Source organism: Ruditapes philippinarum, unplaced genomic scaffold, assembly GCF_026571515.1.
Source record: "Ruditapes philippinarum isolate M1 unplaced genomic scaffold, ASM2657151v2 ctg2367_1_1_1_1, whole genome shotgun sequence".
Taxonomy (NCBI): domain Eukaryota; kingdom Metazoa; phylum Mollusca; class Bivalvia; order Venerida; family Veneridae; genus Ruditapes; species Ruditapes philippinarum.
Window position 1 is genome coordinate 58291 of NW_026863802.1, and position 18058 is coordinate 76348.

The 18058-nt window shown below is 30.4% G+C and overlaps 1 protein-coding gene across 1 annotated transcript in view; it reads left to right on the forward strand.

Moving 5' to 3' along the window:
• Nucleotides 1-1379: 1379 nt before the first annotated feature.
• LOC132723372 (uncharacterized) overlaps nt 1380-18058 on the forward strand; it is a 106203-nt gene continuing 89524 nt past the window's right edge. Inside the window, exons 1-2 of the mRNA XM_060708076.1 lie at nt 1380-1612; nt 11227-11297. The gene's annotated coding sequence lies outside the window, so the exon portion shown is untranslated. The remainder of the gene's footprint in view (nt 1613-11226; nt 11298-18058) is intronic.

Below are 18058 nucleotides of genomic sequence, written 5' to 3' on the forward strand. Positions count from 1 at the left end.
AGAATATATTTTGAAAATGAAGATAATTAAAATGCCAAACTTGGTTATTTTGGAAATGTGCTTGTTTTTGTTTAAAAAAGAAAAAAAAACTAATTATTTCCTTCAGTTTAATTTGTTAAAAACTCATGGCCATTTTTATTTGCTTTTAATCACAGTTTTCAATTTCTGATTTTGCTAATTTAATACTTGATGTGGAAATTGAAGGTTCTTAGTTTGCAGCAGTGCAATAACTATTGAATAGTTCTGAGTAAAGTTTAATGGTTTCACACCTGTTGAAGACAGAGATAGTGCCATGTGTGATTTTATGTCACAGTTGCCTTGGAAACTGATGACAGTAATCTGTCAGTGAACCAATCCTTACTGCTATCTTATGTTCTTGATGCAACATTGTTGCATACCTGTAGTTAACATTTTTGCATGATTAGCATTTTTGCATAATAAACATTTTTGCATTGAAAGTCAACATTTTTGCTGGACTGCTTATGGCAAAACTATTAAGGTGTCAATCATCACCCTTGTAGCTTTTGTTTCTACCCCACTAAATTATGTATTCGGATAAATTCTTAGAAAAAATATATATTAATCAAACTGTTATGAATTAAGAAGAGTACAGTCATGCATGATTGTCATTTGTAAATATAATACATGTAGGTTTATGATATATATCATATATATATGACAGTGGGTATACATATCTTCCTACTGTGCTTGCAAGAAATGATACAGGTTGATTTATATAAGCTTGCAATAAATGATACAGTGATCAAATGTACAAACATAATTAGGGCTTGCCATAAACCATAGCAATTGAATCACATAGACTCGCAATAAATGATACAGTGATCAAATGTACAAACATAATTAGGGCTTGCCATAAACCATAGCAATTGAATCACATAGACTCGCAATAAATGATACAGTGATCAAATGTACAAACATAATTAGGGCTTGCCATAAACCATAGCAACTGAATCACATAGACTCGCAATAAATGATACAGTGATCAAATGTACAAACATAATTAGCGCTTGCCATAAACCATAGCAATTGAATCACATAGACTTGCAATAAATGATACAGTGATTTCTGTTTTTACCTATTGCATACTTCTGATTTACATTGTATTGTGCATACATAAATATAATATACATGTATTCTATATCCTAGAAGAGGTTAAAGCTAAATATAATAATAATAAAAATTCAGTATATCAGACTGTATTAATGTAATCTTTATGACAATATGACAGACACACGTCTCTGTAGACTTACAAGACTGTCCTAATCTCTCATAGTGAGTTCTGTGTGAGAGTTTAATGATCAATTACCTCACTCTAACAGCAGTTCTGAATCTAATGGAGAGGAAACGGCTTCGATATGTAATCATAGTTCCTATTGGAGATATACTGTAATCAGCTAAAAGTTAGTGGTTCTTATAATAAATAAGATTTTCTTTGCTAGCTATGACAATTTTAACTGAGAGATGATATTTTAAAAAAAAAATGAAAGCTCATATGTGGTAATCAGTGTTATTAACATTCACTTGTATGAGGAAATTATCAACTCTTGTGTAAAATTATAATGTATTAAGTTGGATATAATGGAGAAATAAGGTACATAAAGGATATTGAATGAGTGTAGATTTAATACTAAATTTATCGAACAAGTATAATAAAATCAAATTATGCATAAAATTGTTATATTTAACAAGCTCAATTAATTTAGTTCATGTGTTGAATTTTCACAAAAATAATATTCTATTTGTCACATATTCAAAATAAGAACATTTCGAAGAAATTGTCAAATTTTTTTATTGACATGTGTAACGCTAACGCGCTAGTGTAGCGCGCTTTTGCGCCATGTTTGTTTATTATGCAGATGACATCATATTGAATTATTATTTACGCTAGTGTGATATCAGTTTTAGTAAACGGCTTTATTACACTCCGGTGCCGTGGTTTATGTGATAAATTTTGTTATTATTTATTAAATATCTATAATATTAAATGTATATAGTGAGAGAAAATTTTTATCTCTTAACTTAGTAGCTGATTTGATAAAGTAGGATTGTTTAGATTTTAAAGGCACATTATCCTCAGAAATCAATTTTTTTAAAATTCTTTAAAAAGGTCAAACAAGTGATTAATAATGTTTTAATAATGGGTAACCAGGGTTAAGAACATGTTAGATGTTAAACAGCTGAAGTAATAAGTTTTGAATGTGCAGTTATGAGTTGTTAAAGTAGCAAAATATAAACAAAGTACATGTAGTATTTTGACTTTTCATAGAAAATACTAAATCACTATGAATACACCAATTGCTAAAGAATAAAAGAAGCAAAAAAAAGTTCATCAATATGACCAATGAGCAAGTTTTTGGAAACTGTAACAATATAACAAAAATTAAAAGTTTTTAAAGAATAAAAATAAAAGCATATCAGTGGAGGAGGCTTATTGGGGCATTAAGATAACAGCTGATAAAAGAAGATCGAATACATAAGAAAATTAAAAATCTAAAAGATATAAGTGAGCAAGACTTCATTATGAAAGAATCTTTGAAGCAAAAAAATGATAAATACATGATATTGCAAAGGCAATGAAAAGCCACCCAAAATTATGATTCAACATATCAGTGTTTAAAGCAGCACGCCTCCAGATTTTTGCTTATTTTCATAAAAATTTTGAAAATGTATTGAAAAGCAAAAATATTTTGAAGGAAACTAAGAAAATAATTTACACATTGCAAATGGCACTAACAACCCGTGTAAATGACCAAAAAGTGGTCAAAATATGCAAAATTAGCCCTTCAACTGCACTAATAACCCAGTAGAAATATGGTGAAAAATACTGCAAAATTGATTATTTTTTGCAAATAACATGGAAATTATTGCTTTTATCTAGAATATTTTTACTTTTCTTTAGATCCCAGTACAGTTTTCTCAATTTTGATATTCTTGAATATTTTAGCTCATCTGGAGGCATGCAGCTTTAAAGCAGCCTTGTGCTTTTATTTTCTGTTGGAAAAAACAAAAACAATTTTGTGTTGTTTCATTTTAAGTATTTCAGTAATTTTATCTTGGGGAAAAGTGCATTATATCACTGTTAATTATAATAAGCCTAAATCTTTATAACAGTGTCCCAAGAGCCATTTATAACACATCAGTGACATTTGTTTCTAAAAATAGAAGATCTGATCCAAATGAATCTCCATTTTACTAGAGAGCTGATCTCGATGCCTTGGTGCGAAAGGGTTGTAACTCAATATTTTGAAATTATTCAGGAGAGACCAAAAACTTATTTATTCTTTTACATTCTAATATATTCTTCTTTAATTTTGCTTTTTTGCTTTATTTCAATTACTGATATATAATTGATTGGAAAGGTTATTTTATTTTGTCAGCATAAAGAAATAATTGATAAAGTTTCAGTTACAACCCTTTCGCACCAAAAAAATCAAAAATTTCAAAAATGATTTGGTGCGAAAGGGTTGTAACTAAATTTTTGCTTTAAATTCTGATAAATGTAATAGGTCAAATGGACAGATCCAAGCTTAGTTGTGTTAAGTATGAACTAATTTAACATATTGCCTGGATATTTCAGTGAAAAACCTTCAAATTATATGTTTTTAAAATACAATTTCAGTCAAATGATTTTTTTTAAAGAAATTCACTTTATTTATAATATTTTTTCTATGTGACACTCAGTTTCAGATTGTCAAACCCATGATAAGTACCAAATATGCATTAACATGTATGTTTTTGCAAGAATCAAAGGTAAATTGTTCGCAATTCAAAATGTGAACTTACATTTATAATGACAAAACCATCTAAGACACATTTATTTTTCTTAATATAAGCCTTTTGAAAATGAGAATTTAACTCTTATTTTATTTTCCATCTATTCTATACATAGGCTTTTCTTAATTTGAAAACTTAGATAATGCCTAGATGTGCTTTTTGTGTATAAATTCTATATATTTAAGCATTATCCAGGTCCTGGGATCTTCTTTTGCTATTAAGCCAAAAGTATGAGAAAGATGATAAATATTATAGATGTTCTAAGCTTCTAAGCTCATGCTATTCTTACAACTCTTTACAGTCCCAAATTTCATTGTTGATAATTATATAAGTCAGTCCAGCCTGAATCAGTCAGTAATTAAATGAGAAAAAAATAAGGCCTGCAAATAATAACAATTACAAAATGCAATCCCCTGTGACCCCAATAAAATTCACAGGTGTGCACACAAACGCACATACAGCTGAGGAAGTGATTAATATCTTTATGAATTATTTTAAATAGCAGATAGAATATATCTGATAATTTACTTTTATCTTACAGAAAACAAAGGGTCAATAGCATATTTTACTTAATACATGACCCGCATTTTTCCCTACTGAACATAGCAGAACCGAAAGTGTGCGTTATTATGCAATAAAATCAGTGTTTGACATTCTATATTAAGGCATGTGACGTAGTCATTATACACGCAAAGTAGCCACTAAAAATGTGACGTGCTGAAAATGAGTATGAAAACAAATCAAGCGCAATTTAGATAAATATAAGGTACGGCAGCATTAAAATTTTATTTGTTGATGTCGTGTTAGAATCAAAATAATATATATGCAAATCACTTGGAATCACTTGATAAAATCACTGTTTGTTGAATGTGCATCATTATATCACTTGGGCTACGCCCTCGTTATTCCACACATCCGACTCCAAACAGTGATTTTATTAAGCGATAAAATCACAGTTTGTGATACATTATTTCTTAAATAATAGACCTATGTAACTTGTATTAAAGCTACATTTAATAAATTTCATAAAAATCTAAGTAGCGACATTTCATTATTAAATTGGGTTTCATATCGATACCAGGTATTATTTTAGTTTCCAGACAACTAAAATGAGTTTTAAAGGCATAAAAAAGGGTAACCTCATTGTGGCGAAATGGGAAGTACAATTTATTATTGCATGAGAAACTCCGCCTTCGGATCATCCGTACATGAATATTGAATCAACAAACATGACTATAAGTAGTAGTCCTAATTTAAACTGTGACGTGGCACATACACAAACTCATAATAGGCTTCATTGATTGATTGATTGATTGATTTTCTTTAGACCGGGCGGTCAAGGATAACCTACGAAAGTGCAAGCACTTATTTCCAGTAGGGTCCTTACCTCAGCAGACACTAGAGACAGCTATGAGATACAAGGAAATCCGGGAACCAGTCCCTAGCTCTTATTGAATAGATTCCTTGGTTCTTTTACATGCCCAGTGTATAGCACTGATACATGCGAGGATTACCTGGGTTTCGTACCAGTTAACCTCTAGTTAGGTGGGAAACACTGAAAGTGTTTCTGAAAAATCCCAAGGGTGTTACCCAGGATCGAACCCGGAACCTCAGGAGTGACAGTCAGTGGTCTAACCAACTGAGCTATCGCGCCACCTTTTGCATGTTAAAATTCGTATACGAACTTTAGTGTTACCGTGGGGTTTTCTGTTTAAAATCCTAATTTATGAACAATATTTGATGAGATTTACAACAATACTGTTAAACATGTTAATAAAACTGTAGAATGCTTGATTTTTAGGCCGACGACAAAATATTTTTAAAATATTTATTTAATGTAGCTTTAAGCTAGACCTACATGTAGCCTGTTTATCTGTGTAATTTAACCATACATCATACTGTTGACAGAAAGTCTTTATGTCTTTTTCTTTTGTCCAATCAGCAGATATTTGTGATACAATATTTATGCAATTTGTCTTTGACAAGACATGAAAATATTCCAATAGTATTTAACATGTAAGTGAAAGAAGTATTCATGTAAGTTTAAAACCAAAATCAAGAATTGAGTAATAATCGTATAATTTCTTTAAGTTATTTTAAACATTTAGTAATTAAAAAAGCATCGAAACACAAAGCTGTCAGATTTGTATGAGAGTATAAATCAGATTGCCGATTGTTTTGATGTTCTTTCTCTTTTGTATCTTAGGCAAAAATGAAAACACATTCCCAGTCATCCAAGAAAAAATGTTTAAGCATCTGAATATGACTTTTCTATATTAATATAAGCCGGTGCTAGGGGGCGTGGACAGTAACTTGCACTTTCCAGTACCGTCCATGAACAGGCTCAATCAAACCGAGCCTGCAACATTTTCAATTTTGTTGTGTTGGACTTTCTTTAGGGATTCTGTTTTTCTCTATTTTCTACTGTTATCTCCTTCCCTGTCTCTTTCCCTGTCGTCACAATATGTAAAAACCAGAAAAAATGAACCAGTTAACAAGCAAGCTCCAGACAGACAGTGAGTTAAAGCACTGTGCATGTATTGGTATGCAATTTAACTCTGGACATGTTTTTAAAAGTCTCCAAACTATGATACAATCATAAAATATTGTATGACAATTGTTTATTATAAATTTATTTTGAGTTACAGTAATTTCATTTTCGTAAAACCAAAATAGGTCCATTACTTTTTCATGCTATTTTGCAAACAATGCAACATTATACCAATAACAATTTTTATGTTGAGAAAAAAAACCCAATAATAGTACTGTTAGTCAAATAAAGCAATGTACTATGATATTGTTTCTTTTTCAAGCATCAGAATTGATTTATGTTTGAAATATGTGTAAGTTATTCAAATTCTTGTATTATGTCTGAATGAAAGCTTAACAGTTATGTAAATAACAAGGAATCAGAAGCTGAGACTGTTTTATAAACTTGTCAATTAGTTTTAAAGAAATAATCCACTAAATATTTCACAGAATATGATATAAGATATTGAGATACAACTGTTTTGCACTAGGTTTTATTTAAAATATTATCAAAATGTTGGTGCGAAACGGTTGTAACTTAAGTTACAACCGTTTCGCACCAACAAAATATGTCTGTTTGAGTTACAACCTTTGGATAAATATACTTTTTTGGTAGTTTAATTTTAGCTTTGAAGTTTAATATTTTTACAACATGTGTGTATATTGCTCCTACATTGAAAAACACCATAAAACCATTTTCGGTGAAATTATGAGTTACAACCCTTTCGCACCAAGGCATCGATCTGTAGGGTAGAGGTATCAAGGGGTTTCCTTATCCATCAACTTCATGTACTTTATTGTCCGCAAATTTCATTTTCCACCTTAATTCTTTTGATTTGCCAATTATTTAAAAGCAATGTACATAATTGTATAATCTTTAGAAAAACTGAAGGCCACTTTAATCTATGGCCGTAAATTTTAGAATGCACAAGGGTGTAATTTGCTGTTGTAAAATGTTATATGTAAGATAAAAGCAGCTTTGCAGGTGTTTTTCGAATTTTATTTTACATTTGCTTCTCCTGTTATAAGAGATTATGTCATGTATGTAGTACTAAATCACCCTCATCATTATTGTGTTATAGTTAAGGCTTGGAGGTACCTATTTTTATTTGTTAACTTTTATTCCAAAATCTTTAAGACTTTTTTTTCAGCTCACCTTAGTATTAAGTGCACAGCCAGGTGAGCTTTTGTGATGGCTTGATGTCAGTTGTCTGTTGTGTATAGTAATCCACAATTTATAAAATCAACATGTTCTCTTTTACAACATGGTATATCTTAATTGACTACATTTATTTACTGGGATAATCCTTAAGTGGTCGTTTAATAGTTATATAATTGGTTTCAGACTGATGCATAAGTAGGTCCCATGATCTTAGAATAGACTTAACAAGAAAAGTCTACTTTGTGGAAACTGTAACATTCCTGTGATGCCAGACTGGGACTTGAAGCCAGACCCTCTGAATACTGTATCTTGGCTTTACGGACTGAGCTTCCTGGCAGCTTACACATATTTCCCCAAATTAGGTGAACAGTTCTATATTTTGACATAGCACTATACTGTTACATAACAGTTGATCATAGGTGAGCATTTTGGGCATAACAGAAAAAGTGTGTATAATATGTTAAAGGGCAAGTAATATTTATAACCTGAATATTTTAATCCACTTTCAAGAGAAATTTTACTGTATTTTAATAGCATATACTTCCATGTTTCATATATCTGATAATGTAATTTTAGTAGCTTTAGATAAGATATTTATGAGAAATGCATACAGTGATTTGAACAGGAGTACAAAACATGTCAAAAATGATTGATACTGGCAATGTCTGATTGTTCTAAAATAGGAGGATGTAGACATATAGGTAGACATATACGTAGACATAGATGTAGACAATTCAAATAGACCTGAAGATATAGGAGTGGGCCTGCAGACAATGATTAAAGGTTGAATGGTGATAAATGATGTAAGGAAACAAATTGTGCTTGAAGTAAATGTACATACAATTGTAAATTGTAATGTGTCATTTAAAGGGTGTGAAGCCAAACAATAAACTGTCATAATTCTCTTTTATTATTATCTAATTTTTAATTTCACCTATATTTTCAAAAAAGAAGCTTGAATCTCTAAACAGTTCAAATGGACTTTATTAATAAATATATGTAAAAAATTTTCTCTCAAAAGTATAAATAATTTCTCTATCAAAATAATTGCTGCTGACTGTTTAAGGTTGTTGACTTCAAACCATTTAACCCTGACTGCTGTGGGTTTAAATCAAACACCCAGACTTTAAATTCTTCATGTAAGGAAGCTTATATAATCCAGCTATAGTTTGGAAAAGTAAAATGGTGGTTCTATTCCGTTGCCAGTTTGTGCTGAAGTAATGCACTGAGGTGCACCTGAGGTCTGTTGGTGCCAAATGTATCTCAATAATAATAAAAAAGTTGCTTTTTACCATGCTCAATGGCTTAAATTAACTTGTCCATTATTCAGTCTGGATAATCATAAATCCGTTTATAATTTTTGTGGAAAATTTCAAAGCATGTACTGATAGACTGAAGAGTGAACATATCAGACCATGATCAGATGGCACTGGGATATCCTGGTTTATCCTGGTCCGCAGTGGTGGCATGCCACCAACAGGATAAGAGATGATATTGCACATTTACAAACCAATCGAGTGGAAATAACTGTAGTGCATCTTTTTCAGTATCTAAATTTGAACACATTTCAAAAGGGGAGGTACTTTATAAATTGAATTTCTGCTCAGTTATGCCCCCTTTTTAGTTAGCATTTCTTGGTTTAAATATACATGTATATTTGATAAGATGCAGAATTTCTTGGTTAACGTTTTTATTTTGTATCTCTCTCAAAAACTATCAAAAGTTTAGCTTGGAAAGCTTGTTCACTGTTCAAATTGGAGTGCATGTTTTAGGGGCAGATAACCTTGCTTGCATACATATATTTTTTTACTCCCAAAAGATAATCACTAAAATCTTGAAATAAATGTTTGGTATCAAGGGCAGGTAAGTCTGCCAATCTCTTCTTTTATAGCAGCATATCCCCAGAGTCATGCTTATTTTCATGAAAAGTTTGAAAATGTATTAAAAATAAAATTTTATGAAATGAACAATGAACATAAAATTTTTGCTTTGCAAACAGCACAATTGAATTTACAGCAAGAGGCCAAAATATGCAAAACTTACTGACTTACTGTGTTAGTAATGCAGTAGAGATAAAGTGAAAAATACTGCAAAATAGGTCATAAATAAAGCATAGTATTGAAATTATTACTTTTATCATGAATCATTTTACTTTTCTTAAAATCTCAGTGTACCTTTTTCTCAAGTTTGAAACCCTGGAAATATTTTGGCTTATCTGGAGATATGCAGCTTTAATTTTGCTTTGATTTTTTGCAATTCAGTTCTGAGAAAAGTGGAGCATGTGTTTCTTGGAAAGGTGTTGTTAAATTTCAAGGACAGCCCAGGGAAAGGTCACTGACTGCCAGTCACTGGCTGTTTATTTCTATAGATAATCTCTTTAAAAGTTCAGGCAGACAATAAGTGTCAAGAGAAATCTGGTTGTATCCAGTTAAATGATATTTATGGCATAAGAAATTACTAGACATGTCACTTGCTGTGATGTTTTATTTTAGACAAAACAATTACAACATAAAGGATGAAATTGATGTTTATTTGCTACTGAGTGCTGCAGTTCTCTGAGTGCTTACAAACAACATGTACTTTTTATACATGCAAAGCAGTTCTTTCTTCAAAAATCAGGATAAAAATGGGAGAAAATGCACCATCCATTGTCATAATTTTGAATTTTGTTAGTTACTTGTTTAGTTTTGTGGGGTAATAAGTCATATATTACTGTATTATAAGACTCATTAAGCTAAATGTGAATCCAGTGCCCCATCCATGCAGTGTTTCTGATACAAGCTTAGCTAAAATTAAGACACCCATTGTTATTTACTTGGTGAACTTTTCAATTGTTAAGTGACAATGTAATAGCAGTTACTTTAATGAGGTCTTTTATATCTTAGAGTTCCAGAGAAAATTAATGCATTCTATTAACAATAGATAGATTCTTTAGTTCAATATGATGTTCAGTGCAAAACCAGTTCATTTCTGGAAGTTTTCTTTGATTATTTAGAGTAACATTACAGTATACTAAATTGACTATATATTTCAAAAAAAAATTTGACAGTTAAAATGGTGACTCAGGGTTCAAGATTATAAAGAAATTGTCTAAGCTCAAACTCAGATCTCAGTGATTTGATTGGTCAGAAAATCCCAGAGAATGTACACTGACCAATGAAAATTATGAGATTTGAGTCAAAACTCAGAAAAAAAGTTTTATTACCTTGAGGCCAGATCATGACCAGTAGAATTAATATCCGTGCTGTTTGATCTTGGTCTGCACTGGTCACATGGGTACATTCACAGGGTAAGAGTAAATTGTCACCAGTGACTAAAGAGTTATGCCATCTAGTTATGTTTAAAGGCCCATTATGCCTCAGAAATTATTAATATTTCTTACTGTAGAAAGAGCAAAAATTTGTTTTGTAATGTTGTAATAAGAGATTTAGAACATTATAAATTATGAGATGCTCATCACCTAAAGAAAACAGTGTTAAATGTGAAATAATTTGTGATAAAAATTGCACAAACAAAGTCGTACTTTGACCTCCATAGAAAATATACTAAATCTCTATAACTGTACTTTAATTGACAAAACGCAAAATAACCAAAAGATGGCTTAGTTTTATGGTCAATGAGTAACTTATTAGACACTATATAAAGGGACAGCAAAATTAAAAAAGGCTTTTAAAAAATGATTTCTGAGGCTTAATGGGCCTTTAATATACCATTATAAGAAATACTGTTTTGTTTTTCAGGTAATTTCAATAAACTATCGTGACCAGAAGGTGAGAGAATGAAACAGTGATGGACATGTTCTATTGTCAAGGTAGGTGAAATAGTTAGAATTACCTTTTACAGGTGATATGTTGGTTTGTAATTGAACCATTAGTTGCCTGCAATTAGAGAAGGTGTTTGTGTGATATATGGAAGGTTTACCACAAAACTGCAGTAACTTATATGATGTAAAGAAGGACTTACAACAGTTTTTGCCGTCAACCATCAATATGTCTATCATGTGCTCTTGTAGAGATAGTTCAAAGGTTTTGAGCTGGTTTACATGAGCAAATGAATTTAATCTGGTCTCATGACTTGTTTATTTAATTCTAAGGTGTGTCTCATATATGTAAGAGATTCAAATTTGATGTTTATAGGCTTTTGGACTTCAGAGGAGTTCAAGGCAAAAATAAATATCCTCTTGCCAAAATATCTGGCTTAAACAGCAACGTTTGACGTGTTTGCTTCCTACCTTTGTCAGAGTTTGTTAACAACGTTTCATGTAAAATGTACTGAAAATGAATAACATTCAGCCTGTGTAAATGAGCATTTTGTTAAGTTGTCTTGACTTTTATACGCCACTATGATTTAGTTGTGTGCTAAAATCAGTGTCTGTTGAAATGGTCATCCTGAATATTGTATTTTTTAAGGCCTGATGATTTAAGTTTTCCTTTAACATATTATGAAATATAATCAGTTTGAACTATGAAATGTTCCAATAGAAATCATTATTAACTAAGGATCCAAACTTATTATTATTGCCTCAATCCAAATACTCCATATCAAATGCATATCGTACATTGTATAACATTGTTTTAATTTTCAGTAGCCAAAATATCTATATCAAGTGCATATTGTACCCCATATAGCCTTGTTTTTATTTTCAGAGTCAAAAATATTTATATCACTCATGGTGCTCTTTCTTGCCTTGTTTTAAATTTTCAGAGGTCAAAAATTCATATCAAGTTATTAATATATCAAGTTATTAATGTAAATAGTTGAAGTAACAAAGTTTTGATATATGTCAAGAAATGGTGATGTGAAATAAAGAGGTCATTATATGTTGTTGAGGGCAATACTATTTCTATTAGACTTAATTGTACACAGCCGCAAATTGTATATCAGACTTAATTGGCTATGTGCTAGTGTTCTCATCCAATAGAATTCAGTATTGTACTCAACAGTGTGTAATAACCTCATAATATAAGTAGCAGGAATATGTTTATTTAAGGTATAATTTGGCAAGGTATATTTTAAATAATAAAAGTTAATGTGTCCTAAAAGGGAGGTTGCTACCAGTATTAAGACATCAGAAGTTTATCCACACTGATAAAATACTCAAGAAGCAGCCATTTGATGTGACTTAAGTGTGCAATGAGTATGTCCCTAAAAAGGTTACTGGCATTATAAGATAAACTTACAAATGCAAAACAATGAATATTTGCATTTGAAATGAAAAATCATAATTTAAATTATTTGCATTACATGGAACTGATAGTTTACAATTAAAAGTGATCTTTAATGTTAGAAAGCCATATTTATTCCAGATAAGTATTTTTGTCATCATGTAAACATTATTTGTAAGACAATACAATAAATGTAATGTTTAAGACAGAGGAATTTATTGAACAACCAATTGAAATGTTTTACTGTAAAAGCTGTGGGGAGCTATTATTTTGTCATGAAAATGTCATACTTAAAAAGAAGTTAGATATTCTTTAGAAGAATTTCCTAATGACATCGACCTGAAAGGGAAATGTTAGAAAATTAACTTGAATTGATTTTACGTCAATGGTGATAAACTAAAGCAATAAAAGAGAAATGCAGATTTTAAGCTTCATAAATATCAAAGATAACGAAGGTTGTTGGATAATGAAAGTGTGTTTCTGTAGATTCCCATTGGTGAGTTAAAAGGTCTAAACTTTAAAAGCCATTATGGAATTATTTTATGCCAACTTCAAAAATTTTCAAAGAAATACATCAATGCAGTTATTTTACAGTCATATGCTATAGAACTTCATGATTTTTAAAGGAAAAATAAGTCCTTGCTTATACTGATTTTATGACCATTCATTAACAGAGATATGCTAGACAATATATCAAATTTATGAGTTTATATTTGTTTTAGATTGTATAATAACAAGCTGTTTATTATGATAACTATAATAATTCAAAATAAAGAACACCAGTTCTGTTGCCTAATACAGTGCATGTTTAGGTGTTATGCCCCATATTTTACACCAAAAGTTTTTGACTTTGTGTCCATCAGATTCTACGTGTACCTTTTACTTGTAAAGCTTGAAAACTTGCTATCAAACCTGAACATTATTTTGAAGACAGGAAACAAACAAGATTTCCTTTTATAAATGTTGAAAATATTTATTTCATTTTTCACTAGTTATATAACCAAAAGTTTATTAATGTTGAAAATAATTTTGTCTGTGTGTGTTCACTTATATAACCATAAGTTTACAAATGATAGAAATATTTTTGTCATTGTCTCCATTTCTCTTATATAACCATAAGTTTATACTCTTATATAACCATAAGTTTATAATTGACGAAAATATTTTTCTCATTTTTACCAGTTTTCTTATATAATCATAGATAATGAAAAAATTTCTATCATTGTCACCAGTTCTCTTATATAACCATAAGTTTATAAATGTTGAAATTATTTCTGTTATTTTCACCAGTTCTGTTATATAACCATAAATTTATAAATGTTTAAAATGTTTTTATCATTTTCACTCTTTCTCCTATATATCCATAAGTTTATAAATGTTTCTGTCATTTTCATTAGTTCTCTTATATAATTACCATAGGTTTATAAATGTTGAAAATATTTCTGTCATTTTCACTAGTGCTCTTATGTAACCATCAGTTTATAAATGTTCAAAATATTTCTGCTATTTTCACCAGTGCTCTTATGTAACCATAAGTTTATAAATGTTGAAAATAATTTTGTCTGTATATAACCATAAGTTTACAAATGATAAAAATGTTTTTGTCATTGTCTCCATTTCTCTGATATCACCATAAGTTTATACTCTTATATAACCATAAGTTTATAAATGACGAAAATATTTTTCTCTTTGTCACCAGTTTTCTTATATGATCATAGATAATGAAAATATTTCTATCATTTTCGCCAGTTCTGTTATATAACCATAACCATAAGTTTATAAATGTTGAAAATAATTCTATCATATTCACCACTACTCTTATATAACCATAAGTTTATAAATGTTGAAAATAATTCTGTAATATTCACCAGTGCTCTTATATAACCATGAGTTTAAAAATGTTGAAAATAATTCTGTAATATTCACCAGTGCTCTTATATAACCATGAGTTTAAAAATGTTGAAAATAATTCTGTCATTGTCAACAGTTCTGTTATATAACCATAAGTTTATAAATGTTGAAAATAATTCTGTAATATTCACCAGTGCTCTTATATAACCATAAGTTTATAAATGTTGAAAATAATTCTGTCATTGTCATCAGTTCTCTTATATAACCATAATTATATAAATGTTGAAATTAATTCTGTCATTGTCAACAGTTCTCTTATATAACCATAATTATATAAATGTTTAAAATATTTCTGTGATTTTCACCAGTTCACTTATATAACCATAAGTTTATAAATGTTGAAAATATTTCTGTGATTTTCACCAGTTCTCTTATATATCCATAAGTTCATAAATGTTTTTAAATATTTCTGTCATTTTCACCTATATAACCATAAGTTTATAAATTGAAAATATTTCTGTCATTGCCGCCTGTTCTCTTATATAACCACAAGTTTATAACTGGTCAGAATATTCCTGTCAGTGTCACCAATTCTTTTATATAACCATAAGTTTATAACAGGTTATCTTCTATACAGATAATCCTGTACCTGCAATGTTGATAATGCAATACACAATCTTTGCATGCAACATGCAGTTGAGACCAAGATCAATTTTCATTTAAAGTATTGATTAAATGGTCCAGAGATGATAGTTCCAATCTTAGCCATTGAATAAATTGATCGGGGAAATGACGAAATATTCTGTAACTTTTTATAGTACGGTCACGTTTGAAATACTTTTTTACGTGTCTTTCTTTCCCATTATAGTAAAACAACGGATGAAATTTCGAGAAAACCACATATGCTATAGTGGAATAATCCTATTCAGATTTTATGTGTTTGTCTGATTTAGCTTCATGGAAAGTACAAATTATGATCAATTTTCATTTCGTCTGCAACTGCAGACTAGTAAAAGTGTGGTTTACAAAGGAATTACATGACTAATGGCAATATTAGAAGTTAAGAAAGGATTTATATTGCTTATGTTACGTTACTAGGAAATTGATATACCTTTGTATTTTACACACTGAGAGATGCAATATTTCTGTGTTATTTTGTAAATAAATTCGAGTTTGATTTAGCTGGTGTTTACAGTTGTGTTATATACATGGAAAGGTAAAGTCATTTTATCACATTAATATTACATAACATTAATGTGTTCTTAAATGTTTATATGCCAGTACAGCATCTGGGATTCTTAGTAAGAGCATAATTATATAGTTGCTTGTTGGTCCTTCCATCCATTATATTCATAGTCAGCACTTGTATTTATTGACTTGGAGATCTCTCATAGATATTTCATGTTTTAATTTTGTTACCTGCCATGAACCTATTCTTCTGGGGTAGGATGTCGGGTTGATTGGGTCAATGGCAAGGTCATTGAGGCTAAAAATAGATTTTCCTACTTCTCATAGTATTAGGACAATTGAGTTTTGCTTTCTCCAAGTGAAATGTTTGTGTTTTTCATTGGTATTACTGATAAAAGTGATATGTATATGCTAATATTTATAACTTTATTCTCTACCACATCTACTGTGAATTCACTTAATTTTGTGGGTGTGACATTTTATTTCGTGGTTTTGTCACAAAGAGCATTTACATGTGTTTTTAAATTTGTGGACTGTTTATTTTTCCAAAAGGTAAAATGTGAATAATGTGATGCAAAGAAATCTAACAGCAGACGAAATGAAATTTCGTTGGATCTTTAATTCGTTGATTGACTACAAGTTCATATTCCATAATTAAGCTTGTCTCATGTAGAATGGACTGAGTTTTGTTTTCAGATCATAATAATGCTATTAAAATAGGTCAATTTGTGGAAAAATGATATACTGGTGGATCTCATGTATAAGTTAATTGATGATTAAAGTGTCATGTTTCAGAAAACAAAAAAAAAAAATCATAAAATGATTATCTGTTAATTACTGATATCATGTTCAATGACTTTATAAAATAAGATCTGAGTATGAATGTATTCTTTATTAACATCAAAAATTGACCTTTCTTTTATACCACAGAATACAAATCAACATCAGTTTTTCATTCTTGGTTGCATCACACATTTGCTTGAAGTTAAGGCTTTTTCTAATTCTGAAAATTCTTTTTTTCTTGATCAAACCAGTTAAAAAAATACTTAATTCAGAGTTTTCAGACTTCCTCATAATTTTAAACTTGCAGCCATGTGGTTGTTGTTAGGGCTGCTGTCACACCAATACTGCATTCAAGGTCATGTGACAGTGATTCAGTTTAAATCATGGTTTAGAAGAACCTTGCATGCCTCTTCCCACAAGCTGGCACTTTAGTAGAACCAAGGACTTTTGTAAGCCAGCCAGATAGCTCCCTCACATACTGTGAATTCGCTTCATTTCAAGGGTATGAAATTTGGTGGTTCTGTCAAAAATGTCATTTTCGTTGGTTTTTTAATTTGTGGATTGTCTGCTTTTTGCAAACAAAATTACAATGTATTCTTTTTTTTGTTTGTTTAATTGGGTTTTATGTCACACTGACACAGTATAGGTCATTTGGGGACGTTCCAGCTTTACTGGTTGAGACAGGTGCCCTTCCTTGCATTATTTCAGGCACGATCGGGCACCTGAGTAGAACCACCAACGTTCCTTAAGCTAGCTGGATAGTTTCCTCACATGAAAGAATCCAAAGTCCCTGGCAAGTTTCCGCTGAACAGTTACCTGAGAGCTAGATATTCTCGTATGTACCGACAGCCGGTGTTTGATTCTTTTTCTTGCATATTACATATCAGTCATTTTCAAAACAGAAATTACGAAAACTGATATTCTCATTACGCACTTTTTAGCTCACCAGAACCAGAGGTTCAGGGTGAGCTATTAGTATCAGAGGGGGATACTCCGGCGTCCATCGTCCCTTGTCATGCGTCAACAATCATCTTCTCCTCTGAAACTGCTGCGCAGATTTACCTCAAATTTGGTCTGTAGCATCCTTGTGACAGTCACACTTAAATTTGCTAATGTCATTTCAATAGGCCCCTTTTAGGGGTTAACAGAGCTAAAAATAGAGAAACCTTTAAATATCTTCTACTATAGAACTAATTTTATACTTTATAACTTTATACTTTTCTGAAGATGTTTCAACATTATGAAAAAAGTATCACAATACAGGATGTTTATCTTTTTGATATACTTTATAAGTATACCATGCATAAAGAATCAGAAGTTTCTTGTAATTAAAAAAACAATGCATAAACATACTAGACACAAATGACATTTAACAATTCATTTATTACAAACTGTGCATAAACAAAAAACTATATTATTCTATAAATTAAGCAAGGTACTCTTTCTAGAAGTTTAAAGATAAACAATGTAGCAGTATAACAATTGGTTGAGTTCTTATATATTCGTATTCCTTTTTATGATTCTAGAAAGCATAATTTATTTAATGCCTTTCATTTAAAGTTACATTAAATAAATTTATAAAAAA